Source organism: Neurospora crassa, linkage group V, assembly GCF_000182925.2.
Source record: "Neurospora crassa OR74A linkage group V, whole genome shotgun sequence".
In the NCBI taxonomy this organism is placed as follows: domain Eukaryota; kingdom Fungi; phylum Ascomycota; class Sordariomycetes; order Sordariales; family Sordariaceae; genus Neurospora; species Neurospora crassa.
In genome coordinates, this window is record NC_026505.1 from 1 (window position 1) to 13,697 (window position 13,697).

The 13,697-nt window shown below is 29.5% G+C and overlaps 3 non-coding genes across 3 annotated transcripts; all 3 read left to right on the forward strand.

Moving 5' to 3' along the window:
* NCU15610 lies at positions 1–1,577 on the forward strand (the record flags this gene model as incomplete). Its single annotated transcript, XR_897915.1, has 1 exon — positions 1–1,577. It is a non-coding gene; the product is annotated as an 18S ribosomal RNA (ribosomal RNA).
* A 191-nt stretch (positions 1,578–1,768) lies between these two features.
* Positions 1,769–1,922, forward strand: NCU15611. The gene has a single exon (XR_897916.1). It is a non-coding gene; the product is annotated as a 5.8S ribosomal RNA (ribosomal RNA).
* Positions 1,923–2,044: 122 nt separating this feature from the next.
* NCU15612 lies at positions 2,045–5,250 on the forward strand. The gene has a single exon (XR_897917.1). It is a non-coding gene; the product is annotated as a 28S ribosomal RNA (ribosomal RNA).
* Positions 5,251–13,697: the final 8,447 nt, after the last annotated feature.

Below are 13,697 nucleotides of genomic sequence, written 5' to 3' on the forward strand. Positions count from 1 at the left end.
AATACCCTTCGGAATTAACTAGTAATTTATAATAACTTCTCGAATTATATAACTTTACACTAACAATAGTTTATTTAAATTTCTACTTTATTAATTTTCAACAGCTAGATTTTAGCTAACTATAGTAATAACGGGTAATAGAGGGTTAGGGCTCGACCCTAGAGAAGGAGCCTAAAAAACGGCTACTATATCCAAAGAAGGTAATAAGCGTACAAATTACCCAATCCCGATACGGGGAGGTAATAATAATAAATATTAATATAAGGCTTTTTTAGGTTTTATAATTAGAATAAGTACAATTTAAATCCTTTAACGAGGAATAATTGGAGGGCAAGTCTAATACTAATAGCTACGGTAATTCTAATTCCAATAGCATATATTAAAATTATTAAAATTAAAAAGCTCGTAGTTAAACCTTAGGCTCGGCCCGTCGGTCCGCCTTACCGCATATACTAATTAAGTTAGGCCTTTTTTCCTAGAGAATTATATACCCTTTACTAGGTATATTGAGGAATTAGGATTTTTATTATAAATAAATTAGATTATTTAAAGAAGGCCTATATTCGAATGTATTAGTATAGAATAATAGAATAGGACGTATAGTTCTATTTTATTAATTTTTAGGACTGCCGTAATAATTAATAAGGATAATCAGGAGTATTAATATTTAATTATTAGAAGTAAAATTCTTGGATTTATTAAAGACTAACTACTACGAAAATATTTACTAAGGATATTTTTATTAATTAGGAACGAAAATTAGGGGATCGAAGATAATTAAATACTATTATAATTTTAATTATAAATTATACTAATTAAAGATCGGACGGTATTATTTTTTAATCCGTTCGGCACTTTACAATAAATTAAAATATTTAAGCTCCTAGGGGAGTATAATTGTAAAATTGAAACTTAAAGAAATTAACAGAAGGGTACTACTAAGGGTAGAACCTATAGTTTAATTTAATTTAATATAGGGAAACTTACTAAGTCCAAATACAATAAGGATTAACAAATTAAAAGCTCTTTCTTAATTTTGTAAATAGTAGTATATAACTATTCTTAGTTAGTAGAATAATTTATTTATTTAATTACAATAATAAATAAAACCTTAACCTACTAAATAGCCCGTATTACTTTAGTAATATACTAGCTTCTTAAAGGGACTATCGGCTTAAACCGATAGAAATTTAAAGTAATAACAAATTTATAATACCCTTAAATATTCTAGGCCGTATACATACTATACTAATATAACTAGCGAATACTCCCTTAACTGGAAAATCCGGGTAATCTTATTAAATTGTATTATACTAGGGATAGAATATTATAATTATTATTCTTTAATAAAAAATCCCTAGTAAATATAAATTATTAATTTATATTAATTATATTCCTACCCTTTATATATACTACCTATTGCTACTACTAATTAAATAGCTCAATAAGGCTTCCGAATTAGCCTAAGGAAGTCGGTAACGATTACCTAAAGCCGGAAAACTATCCAAACTTAGTTATTTAAAGGAAGTAAAAGTCGTAATAAAATCTCCGTTAGTAAATTAACGGAAGGATTATTATAGAATTACAAAACTCCTACAAATTATTGCGAATCTTATTTATATAATTATTTTGGCGCTAGTAGTCCGGAAAAGCCTTCGGGCCCTCCCGGATCCTCGGGTTTCCTATTCGTAGGAGGCTACCTATTAGAGTACCGAAATTAAATTCTTAATATTTTATATTTCTTTAAATAAACTTTTAAATAAATTAAAACTTTCAATAATAGATCTCTTAGTTCTAATATTAATGAAGAATACAATAAAATATAATAAATAATATAAATTATAGAATTTAATAAATTATTGAATTTTTAAATATATATTATATTCGCTAATATTCTAGCGAGTATACTTATTCGAACGTTATTTCAATTATTAAACTCTATTTATATTAGAAATTTACAACTATCTATAATCCTTTAAAATTAATAGTAGGCTCGCTAATTATACCGAATATAGTAACTCTACATTACTATAATCGTATAGTAGGTTTTTACTATAAAACCCCCTATTTCTAAGGTTAACCTCGGATTAAGTAGGAATACCTATTAAACTTAAATATATTAATAAGCGGAAGAAAAAAAACCAATAGGGATTGCCCTAATAACGGCGAGTAAAGCGGTAATAGTTCAAATTTAAAATTTAACTTCGGCCCGAATTGTAATTTATAAAGGAAGCTTTTAGTAAGGCACCTTCTAAATCCCCTAGAACGGAGCGCTATAGAGGGTAAAAGCCCTATATAGTCGGATGCCGATCTAATATAAAGCTCCTTCGATAAATCGAATAATTTAGGAATACTATTTAAAATAGGAGGTAAATTTCTTCTAAAGCTAAATACCGGCTAAAGACCGATAACGTACAAATAGAATAATTGAAAAATAAAAAACACTTTAAAAAGAAGGTTAAATAATACGTAAAATTATTAAAAGGGAAGCGTTTATAACTAAATTTATACTATTCCAATTATTTAATATTCTTATTAATATATTTAGGATAATTTAAACTAGTATTAATTTTAGTAGGGGGATAAAGGTCTAAAGAATATAACTCCTCTAGGAATATTATAACCCCGGGTGTAATGCCCTCGCCGGAATTAAAATTCGTATATCTATAAAGATATTAGTATAATAATTATTAATAATCTATCTTAAAATACGGACTAAAGAATTAAGGTTTTATACGAATATTTAAATATAAAACCTATACGCATAATAAAAATAAATGTAAGTAAAAACTTCGGCGTATTATCGACTAATTTTAATATATTCGGATAGATTTAAGTAAAAATATTAAACTTTAAACTTAAAAGATAGTAAATTATATTTAAATAGGGTAAAGCTAGAGGAAACTTTAGTAGAGGTTCGCAATAGTTCTAACGTATAAATCGATTATTAAATTTAAATATAAGGGCGAAAGACTAATCGAACTATCTAATAGCTAATTACTACCGAAGTTTCCTTTAGGATAGTAGTATTGTTCTTCAATTTTATAAAGTAAAGCGAATAATTAAGGATTCGGGGGCGCTTTTTAGCCTTTATCTATTCTTAAACTTTAAATATATAAGAAGCCCTTATTACTTAATTAAATATAGACATTTAAATATACTAATACTAGTAAACTATTTTTAATAAATAGAACTAATAATACGGAATAAACCGAACGCGGGGTTAAGGTACTGGAATAGACGTTTATTAAATACTATAAAAGGCGTTAATATATTTTAATAGTAGGACGGTAGCTATAAAAATTGGAATTTACTAAGGATTATATAATAATTTACTTACTGAATATACTAGCCCTAAAAATAGATAGCGCTTAAATATCCTACCTATACCCCGCCCTTAGGGTAGAAATAATACTCTAAAGAGTAAACGGCTGTAGAGGTTAATAATAAAGCCTAGGGCGTAAGCCCGGGTCGAACGGCCTTTAATACAAATTTTAGTAGTAGTAATAAATATTTTAATAAGAATTTAAAGGACCGAAGTAGGGAAAGGTTCTATATAAATAATAGTTGGATATAGGTTAATTGATCCTAAACTATAGGGAAATTCTATTTCAAAGGGGCACTTATACCCTATATAGTAAAAGGGAAGCCGATTAATATTCCGGTACCTAAATATAGGTTTTACGCAGCAACGCAACTAAATATAGAAATAATAGCGGGGGCCCTAAGTAGAATTTTCTTTTCTTTTTAATAGTCTATTACCCTAAAAATAATTTATTTAGAAATAAGGTTTAATAGCCGGAAGAGCCCAATACTTCTATTAAATCCAATATATTCTTAATATCCTTTAAAAATCCGCGGGAGGGAATAATTCTTATACTAAATTATACTTATAACCATAACAAATCTCTAAGGTAAATAGCCTCTAATTAATAGAATAATATAAATAAAAGAAATTAGTAAAATAGATCCGTAACTTCAAGAAAAGGATTAACTCTAAGGGTTAAATACGTCGGATTTTAAGCAAACGCCCTAAGAGTAGATTGCTACTAGCCAAGTAATTGGCTAGCGGCTTTTAATATCCGGGTATAAAAGCCTTTAATAAACTTCGGTTGTCCGGCGTATATTTAATAACCAATTTAAAACTAGTACAAATAGGGGGAATCTAACTATCTAATTAAAATATAGTATTACAATAGCTAAAAAGTAGTATTAATACAATATAATTTTTACTTAATATTCTAAATATTAAAGTAAAAAAATTCAACTAAGCGTAAATAAATAGTAGGAATAATTATAATTCTCTTAAAATAATTAAATATTTTATTATCTAATTAGTAACGTATATAAATAAATTAATAAAATTCCTATTATCCCTATCTACTATCTAGTAAAACTATAATTAAAGGAACGGGTTTAATAGAATTAATAGGGAAAAAAGACCCTATTAAACTTAATTTTAATTTAATATTATAAAAAAATATAGGAGGTATAAAATAGGTAGGAGCTTCAACGCTAGTAAAATACTACTACTCCTATTATCTTTTTACTTATTTAATTAAACGGGGCTAGATTTTCATCCAACTTCTAATTTTAAAGTCCTTCGCAGGCCGACTTAAATTAAAGATATTATTAAATAAGGAGTTTAACTAAGGTAGCACATTTATTAAATTATAATGTAGGTATCCTAAGGGGGGCTTATAGAGAATAGAAATCTCTAATAGAACAAAAGGGTAAAAATCCTTTTAATTTTAATTTTCAATATAAATACAAACTATAAAAGTATAGCCTATTAATCCTTTAGTCCCTTAAAATTTAAAATTAGAAGTACTAGAAAAGTTACTATAGGGATAATTAATTTATAGCGGCTAAACGTTTATAGCAACATCGCTTTTTAATCCTTCAATATTAACTCTTTCTATTATACCGAAGTAGAATTTAGTAAGTATTAGATTATTTACCTACTAATAGGGAATGTAAATTAAGTTTAAATTATTATAAAATAGGTTAGTTTTACCCTACTAATAACCTTATTGTAATAATAATTAAATTTAATATAAAAAGAACTATTTATTTAAATAATTAGTTTTTATAATTATTTAACCGGGTAATACTACAATATTACTATCTATTAGATAATAATTAAACACCTCTAAATTAAAATCTATATTAGAATATAATAATACTTCTAATATATTATAGACGTATAAGAATAGGCTCCGGCCTCGTATCTTAATAAGCAATTCCTCCGTTAGCCTTAAAGTAGCTAGCAGTAATTCGTGTATTATAATTTTAATATATATTAAATTAAATCCTTTATAAACGACTTAAATATACGAAAGGGTCTTATAAATAATAGAATAACCTTATTATTACAATCTACTAAGGGTAAACCCTCCTTCGCCTAAATTTCCTAATAGAAGGGTCTGCCTAATAAGTAGGTATTTATTAGGGGGTCCCTCCGAAATTTAATTACTAAAGTCCGAAAGGGTAAAAGTACCTTACCGGAAGGAAAGTATAAAGTAAATAGGGATAGGAAGGGGATTTAATTAAATTTAATATTTTCTAAATTTAAACGATATTACCCTAGGGGTACGGGTGGGCCGGGTATAAGGGGTCTATTATATTAGTAATTAACCTATAGAAGGTTTAGTAGCTATATATAGTATATGCTTAGGGAAGTATCGACCGGTATAGTATATGTAGGTACGGCTAGGCTGGGCCTTTATAAATTTTAGTAGCTACGGTAGGTAAAGTAGGTAAGAGTAACTGACCGAGCGGCGGCGGGGTAGGAACGACCGGGTAGGTAAATAATTTTTAAATAAATTTACAATTCTAAATAAATAAATATATTTGTAATTAAATTAAATATAGCACTAAGTAAGTAAGCGTATTTGAATTGTATAAAGTAGTATAGAGAAGAGAAGGTAAGTAAGTACGTTCGGGCGGGTTAAATATATAAGGTAGGTAGGTGCGTTTAGGTATAGAATTTTTATATAAATAATAATTATATTAGGAAAGTAAGGGCGAGGGCTTATATAGGGTAGGTAAGAAGGATTGAGAGGCTTAGGGGGGTTAAAGGGTTATTTTCTAACTCCTATTAGGAGGGGTTTATTAAAAGAAAGGGTAGGGTAATAATAGGAAAGGGTAAGTAAATAAAGAAGCTATATAGTTAAATAAAGGTATTTATAACCTTTTTATTAAAAGATATAGTAGGGTAGGTAGGAAAAAGTTGTACGGAATTATATTTTTATATAAAGTAAAGGTATAAAGGGGGAGGCTATTTTTTTAATTTTTGGGTAGGCGAGGCGGTAGGTAAGCTATTTGGGCTGGGAATAGTTTAGTCTTTAGGGGGGGAGCGAAAATTTCTTTCTTCTTTTTCTTTTTCTTTTTTATTTATTTATTTTTTTTCTTTCTTCTTTTTCTCCTCCCTTTTTCTTCTTCTTACTTTTATTTTCTTTATTACTCTTCCTCCTCCCTTTCCTTTCCTCTCCGTCTTCCTTCGTTTTGGTCCTTTTTTTCTTTTCTCTTCCTTTTTCTTTTTTCTTTTTAGCTTTTAACTTCTTTTTAGGGCTTTCCTCTCTTAATATTTCTTTCCTTATACCTCCAAACCCCCTTCTATTCCTTTCTTTTATATTATATCTATATAAGGATAAAAAAGTAATATGATTAATATGTAAATAAAATAAAGAAGGTTCTTATTCTTCTTTTCTTTGTTTTTTTTTTTTTTTTTTTTTTTTTTTTTTTTTTTTTTATATATATTTTTCTTACTTTCCTTCTACCTTTTTACTTTTATAATGTCTTGCCCCCTTAGTAAGCTTCTTCCTTTCTTTTTCTTTTTATTTTTCTTTTCGTCCTCTTGTTCTACCTCCAAATTTTTATTAGGTAAGGGCGTTTATAAAGTAAATAAATACTTTTAGAGTAGTAGGAGCCGGATTATAATAAGGGTAGAGGTTTTTTTTATAAATATAGGAAGAAGAAGGTATTCGGAAGCGACTAAGTCGATCAACTAGAACCTATACGGTCTTGAATGAATTGTTAGGGAAGGGCAGGTAAATAATTGATAGTAGGAAAGAAGAAAAAGAAGAAAAAAAGAAAAAAAAAAAAGAAATTTTGAAAGTAGTAGAAGAAGAAGGGTAGTAGAATTTAGGGGGTATAAATAGTTAGTAGAGTAGGTAGGGTGTTAGGTGGCTTTGGTTGTATGGGTAGGGAGGATATGTTGAGGTTAGTATATTAATAAAGAAGGTTGAATTGGTAAATATAGTAATTATATTTATTTTATAATTTTAAAAAAAATATAAATAAAAGTATAATTCTATTATAAAGATAATTTCTTTTAAAAACTCTTCTTTATTTTAAAAGGTATTTATATAGAGTTCAATTTTATTTTTCTTATTTAGTCTTCTTATTTTTAAATACTTCTTTTTAAAAAATCTTTTTAATTTTTCTCTATTTAAAATTCTTTAAAAAATATAATTAAATTTAAAAAAAAAACCTCTTCTATAATAATCAAACGCAACTACCTAATAACCGTACTAAAACTAGCTTGTATTCGTATCTACGCCCTCTAATTAAATATAAATAATTAAATTTACTTTTATTATTTTATTACTTATATTCCTTCTTACAATATATTTTCTTCTTATATTCAATTATATTAATAAAAACCAAAACTTCTTTCTCTGTTTTACTCCTTATAGTTAATTATTTATTATATTTATTAAATTAGTAGTACTAGTTACTTACTTAGTCTACGTACCGTAGGATCTTCTTATACGCTAAGAAAGTATTTAGATATTAAAAGAATAAGAAAGATTTATATCCTTTTCTTTATTAGAAGTTATTTAAAAGGGATATAAGAGATAATATATTTCTTCTTATTTTTCCTTTACTATTTAATCTTTTTACTCTTAGAAGTAATCCTCTTTAGTAACTTTAAATAACAACTTTAATAGATGAAGAAGCTAGTAAGTAAGTAATTAACGGAATTGAATAGTTTAAATGCTAAGAAAAATAGAATAATAATAATAGTTAAAATTATAAGGTTGATTTTTATTTTTCAAAATCTATTATCAACTAATAAATACTTTGATATTATATTTAACTTTAAACAATATAAGTTAACTAACTTATATTCGAAAATATAAAAGTGTATTTCAATATTCTAATATAAATCGAGTTATTTTAATATAAAAATAAAGATTGTAATATTAACAATAATAGAATCTCTAGAATCCTAAAATTATCCTACCTTACTATATTATACTTTAAACTAGTTGTAATAGCCTAAATTAACTAAGCTACTAGAAGCTTTCTTACTATATTATATTATACTTAGCTCAAATATTTAAACTACCGTACTTAGGCTACCCTGCGTTCCGTACTTTAGCTCTCTATACTATATATTTACTATATACAAATAGCTAGCTGATATTTACTATATACAAATAGCTAGCTGGAAGCCTTCCTCCTTTTTATAATATCTTCTTTAACTTTATTTTATATACTATTATTAATAAAGGTTACCTTTATATTAATTAAATATAATAAAGAGAACTTCTATTCGTATAGGAATAAAACTCTATTTATATATATAAGGGATCTACGAAGTATATACGTAGGTAGGTGTTACGGGGCTAGCGCCCAAAGGTAATACCTAGCTTTAGGTATAAGCTAGGCGCGCCTTCTAATTAGGTACATCGGTCGGTCGGCTGTCAGCAGCCGTCTTAGCACTGGATGCACTGCGTGCCATTAGGTGCATCCCTCGGGTCGCCGCACGGGCTACATTTCTGGCCTTAGTATTTCTAGCACCTTCGATACCTACGTATCTCTTTCGTATATTTAGCTGGTGTCAGGAGGCTAAGAACTCGTACACAGAAGCACCTCAGCGGCTGCTGCTCCCCTTCGTCAACCGACGCGTGGGATCACTAACGATAACGCCCATATCGGGTCGGGCTCGCGGGAAGGATAATCCGGCACCGCGCCGAGGCGCCAGACTAGTACGAGGCTCTATAATGCTCGTTAGCGGATAAATAGAGTTTGTATAAGTATAAAAGAGGTTTAACGAAGCGTAGTTTATTGTAGTCGGTAGCTATCAATACATCTTTGGATTAACCCCTAACTTGCCGTCCCCTACGTATAGCCACGACCGTAGTCACCTCAGCCTACCTTTCGCCTACGTTCCTAATATTATGGCCCAGTGCCATGACTACCCAGGATATGTACTACACGGGTTTGAGTCACATGGTTGCGCGCCGCTCCCGCGGTGCACTTTGCGATAACTAAGTAAGGGCTCGGCGCGCACCTACTTATTCTCGTACAGCCAGCCCACCTTTGTACTTTTCCTCTTTCTCTCCTTAGCTTTAATATTATATTAAATTACACTATAACCACCTTAAGCTGGCTTACTCTTATAACTATATGCGCCCTCATATAATATTAAAGCTAATCCTATTATATGACCGGGGACGGTAATTATAATATTCTAACTTAAAACGATACCCGAAGTCGTTTCGATTGCGATCGCTAACGGCGAGAACCTAATAAGTACTTAAAATCGCTATAACCGACCGCTTAAATCGCGAGAACCCAATAAATTACAAGCCGTAGCGAGAACCTAATAAATTATAGCCGTAGCGAGAACCCGATATTATAAGATTCTACTACGAGACTTATATTTACTATAATCGAGAGTAACGAACCCTAATATAATAAGTAATAACCCCGGAGGCTGGCCCGAGGGCAGCCTAACGATTAATAATTATACCCTTAATTATAATAATAGTAAGGTAGAATTATTATCCCCTATTATTATTTACCTAACCCTACTCCTATTAGAGAAGTAATTAACGACCCCCGCTATTAATAATTAAAATAAAAATTATACTTCTCCCAACTCCTCTATAAAACGCAACCTATCCGCTCTATATAATTATATTACTATACAATATAGTACCCTTAACTGCCCACCGCTTTTAAAGAATAAGATATTATTAATTAAAAGCCCCTTCAATAATACGTAACCGTTGCGCTACTATAAAATACAATTTAATATTAAATTTTTTCGTAACTTCTAGGATAACGTCCCTTCTAATTTGTCGTCGATCAAACGGATATTGCTCGATACTTACGAGTTTAATAAGATAGTCCTTACCATCCCTAAAGATATACTTAATACTAAGGTAGAGGATTTCGCCAATTTTACCTTCTAATAAATACGGGACTTTTATTTAGCGAATATCGTATTTAAAATCGGTAATAAGCGTTTTACACCGTCCTTCAACGATTTATTAGGAAATGTCATTAATAGGGCTAATTATATAACCGACTACTATAAGAATTGTAAGGGCTATAGTTATATTTATTTTTAACCTTTTATAAACGAGGGATAGAAGTCGATAGCCCTAAATCTTTAAAAAGGAATATTAACCTCTACCTAGTTTATTACCCTCTATAATAAGGATCCTACTATAATATAGAACGAGATTCGTATCCGCTTTCTTTCCCTACAAACCTTTTACGTATTTATTAATAACTTGGTAGAAATAACGGGCTACGTAGACGTTATAGTTTGTAAAATATATTCCTTTATTATTTACTTTATCCAAAAGATAAAGGAATAAAATACTATTATCGCGCGTATTAAAGACGAGCGTAATATCGCTACTATAGGCTCCAAAGGCAATATAGATTTCTAAAAGCGTTTAGTAAAAGTAGAGGCCTACTATTGGTAATTGGAAAATAAATTATATAAGGAGCGAGAAAAGGTTAAACGCGTCCGTCTGGCCTACAACGAATTTTTAGTCGAAATAGCTACTAACTATAATCTCCGGGTCGATAAGGATACTAAAGCCTATATAGACGGTTTCGATACGTTGCGGACTATAAGTTAAATAAAGATCGCCCGTCTTAAGGGAAAGGTTAATACCCTAGTAATTTAGTTCGACGACGCTAGGATGCGTGCCAAACCCTAAAACGACCCTGCTATAATTAATAAATTTAACGAACTTTGAACCTATATTAATGAGTTGGAATACGATATTAATACTACTAAAAACGAGTTGCTTCCCTTACGCGAGGAAAAGAAAGTAATTAATTATATTATAGAAATTATTTACTTAAAGTTTTAAAAAGTTGAGGAGGAGATTGCCAAATTAATGAAGAGTAATAAACTTTTTAAAAAGTATTTACTAACTAACGATATTACTATTATACAAACCTCGATTAAATATAATAAGTAAAAGTTTACTAACGATTTTGTTAAATTAATAACGGAGGATTTCTATTAGAAATACTACGTACGTATATCCTCCGTACGAGAAATTTCTAATCTCTTGGATAAAGTCCCTACTTCTACCTAATACCGAGATAAGGTACCCGCAACGTCTTAGGTTTATAATATCTTCGGAGGAGGAGAAAAGAAGGGAGGCCGAATGGCCGGAGCTAGTAACCCCGACTCCTCCGATAAAGAATTTAATTCAGAGAATTTAAGTAATTCTAATTAGAAGTATAAGGATAATAAGCGTTGTAAACGAACTTTATATACCCCTAATAATTACTTTCCCTATTTAAATTTCGAACGATCTTCTTATTCGTTCGGTAATTATAGTAAGAAATCTACTAAGGTTCCGGATATTCCCTTTTTCTATAGAAATTTTAATAAAGATAAAGTATTTTTTAAGATATAGTTATATTAAATTTATAGGATATTGGAGGTTAATGTGGACTATTTTGTAATGGAACGTATAGTATTTAATATAATTGTCGGTCAATTAGAAAGTAAGGTTGCGGAAACTATCCTTCTTTTTATATACAAATATAATAGCAACCCCCCTCGTTTAACTACTATCGATTAGTTAATTAACTACTTGAAGGAGAACTATTTTAATAAGAATACTATTGAGAAAGCTAATATAGAATTTAAAAAATTAATTATAAGGGATAATAAATACTTTTAAGACTTTAAAGTCAAATTCGTTCGATTAGCGGGTTTGATTAATATTCCCCTTTATTATTAGAAGTTTATATTAAAGTATAAACTACCGAAACGTTTTAGAGAACCTACTACGGTTATATTCCTAAACCTAACTAAGATTTTCGAAGACTATTATACTATTATTTAATTTATCGATAAAAGTTATTAATTAAATTCTATATTATCCTTGGCCCCTTCGTTAAGGAAATTTCGTTATAAGGGTTTAGGAACGAAAATAACCGCTGCCTTAGCTTCCAACCCAAATAGAAATCGCCTGCCCGGATCCTCCTTCTTCTATAAAAAACCTAGCGTAGAGAAATATTAATAACTATAGGCCGAAGGCAAATATTTTATATACGAAAAGGAGGGATATAGAGTTAGCGAATACCTGGATTACAACTGTATAAAGAGAGCCTACGAGAAATATAAGGCCTCCTAATTCAATACTATAATGGCCGTACTGCCTAATATCCCCGAAGGTATTATAATTATTAAATCTAATATTAAGGATCCTACCGATAGTAACGCCAATATAAGTAAATTTAAGATAAATAAAGAATTGAAAAATTAAATTCCCTAGGGCAAGTAGCTTCCTTCCTAGGAGAAATATTAATTATAAAAAAAGAAATACTAATAAAGGTGTCGATGGATAAGGCGACCTTCCAATTAAGTAATTATCTAGGTAAAGGATCTTCTTTTTTAATTAAATATAAGATAATTCAAAATAAATTATCAATTCTACTATAAAGGCGTTAATCAATATAGGAGCAAATGCTTACCTAATTATAAGTAATATATTTACTAAATAATTTTAATATTTATAATTTAAAACCTATAATAATTTCCAGCCCGGTTACATAATACTTTACCGGTAAATAGAACCCGATATTATCCATTGAATAATAAAGGGTTACTTCTATATCTAAAGTTATAAGTTTTATAATAAATAGATAATTGTACTTCCCGGCCTTAAAAGGGATATAATTGTAGGAAGAATATAGTTGGAACGATATTAGGTAATAATCGATTATTACTAATATCTATTATATTTCCTAAACTCCCTTATTTTAGTACCTAATACCTACAATATCCGAATAGAATAATCAAAGTTCCTATAAAATCCCAATTACTAGAAAAATGTAATTTGTCGGAATGTCCTAATAGACCGAGAAGATAAGAGACGGACGGATAGAGTATTTTTATATTTACAATATTGCCTACTAGGGGAGGAGGGGATTGAAGAAGATATAAAGGAATTTAATAGAGTAATAGTAGAAATAGAAGGAAGTAATTCCGAAATACTAAAAGTAAAAGAAGCGGTCTACTTTAAAGATAGAATAGTAGAATTCGGTCCTAGGAACGCTTCCCTAATCGAACGGGTATTATAGAACTAAATAAACAAATTAAAATCCCTTTAAAACTCTCCCCCGGTAAAAATAACGGTCTCCCCCAACGATAGTCTATTGCCCCCGGACTAGCGCCCAAAAGAGCTCTATATAATTAAATACTATATTCGCAATGCAGAAGTATCCCTAATAGAGCGAATAGAGTAGGAGCTATACAATAGTATCTAATATAAGTATACGTCGGAGGCCGAAATTGCCTAAATAAAATAGATATTTCGAACAGCCAGATCCAGCAAGTCCCCTACTCTATACCTACTAAGAGATAATTAAAGTCCTTATCGTCTAAAGAAAATATTCAGATAAGTAAAGGAACGACC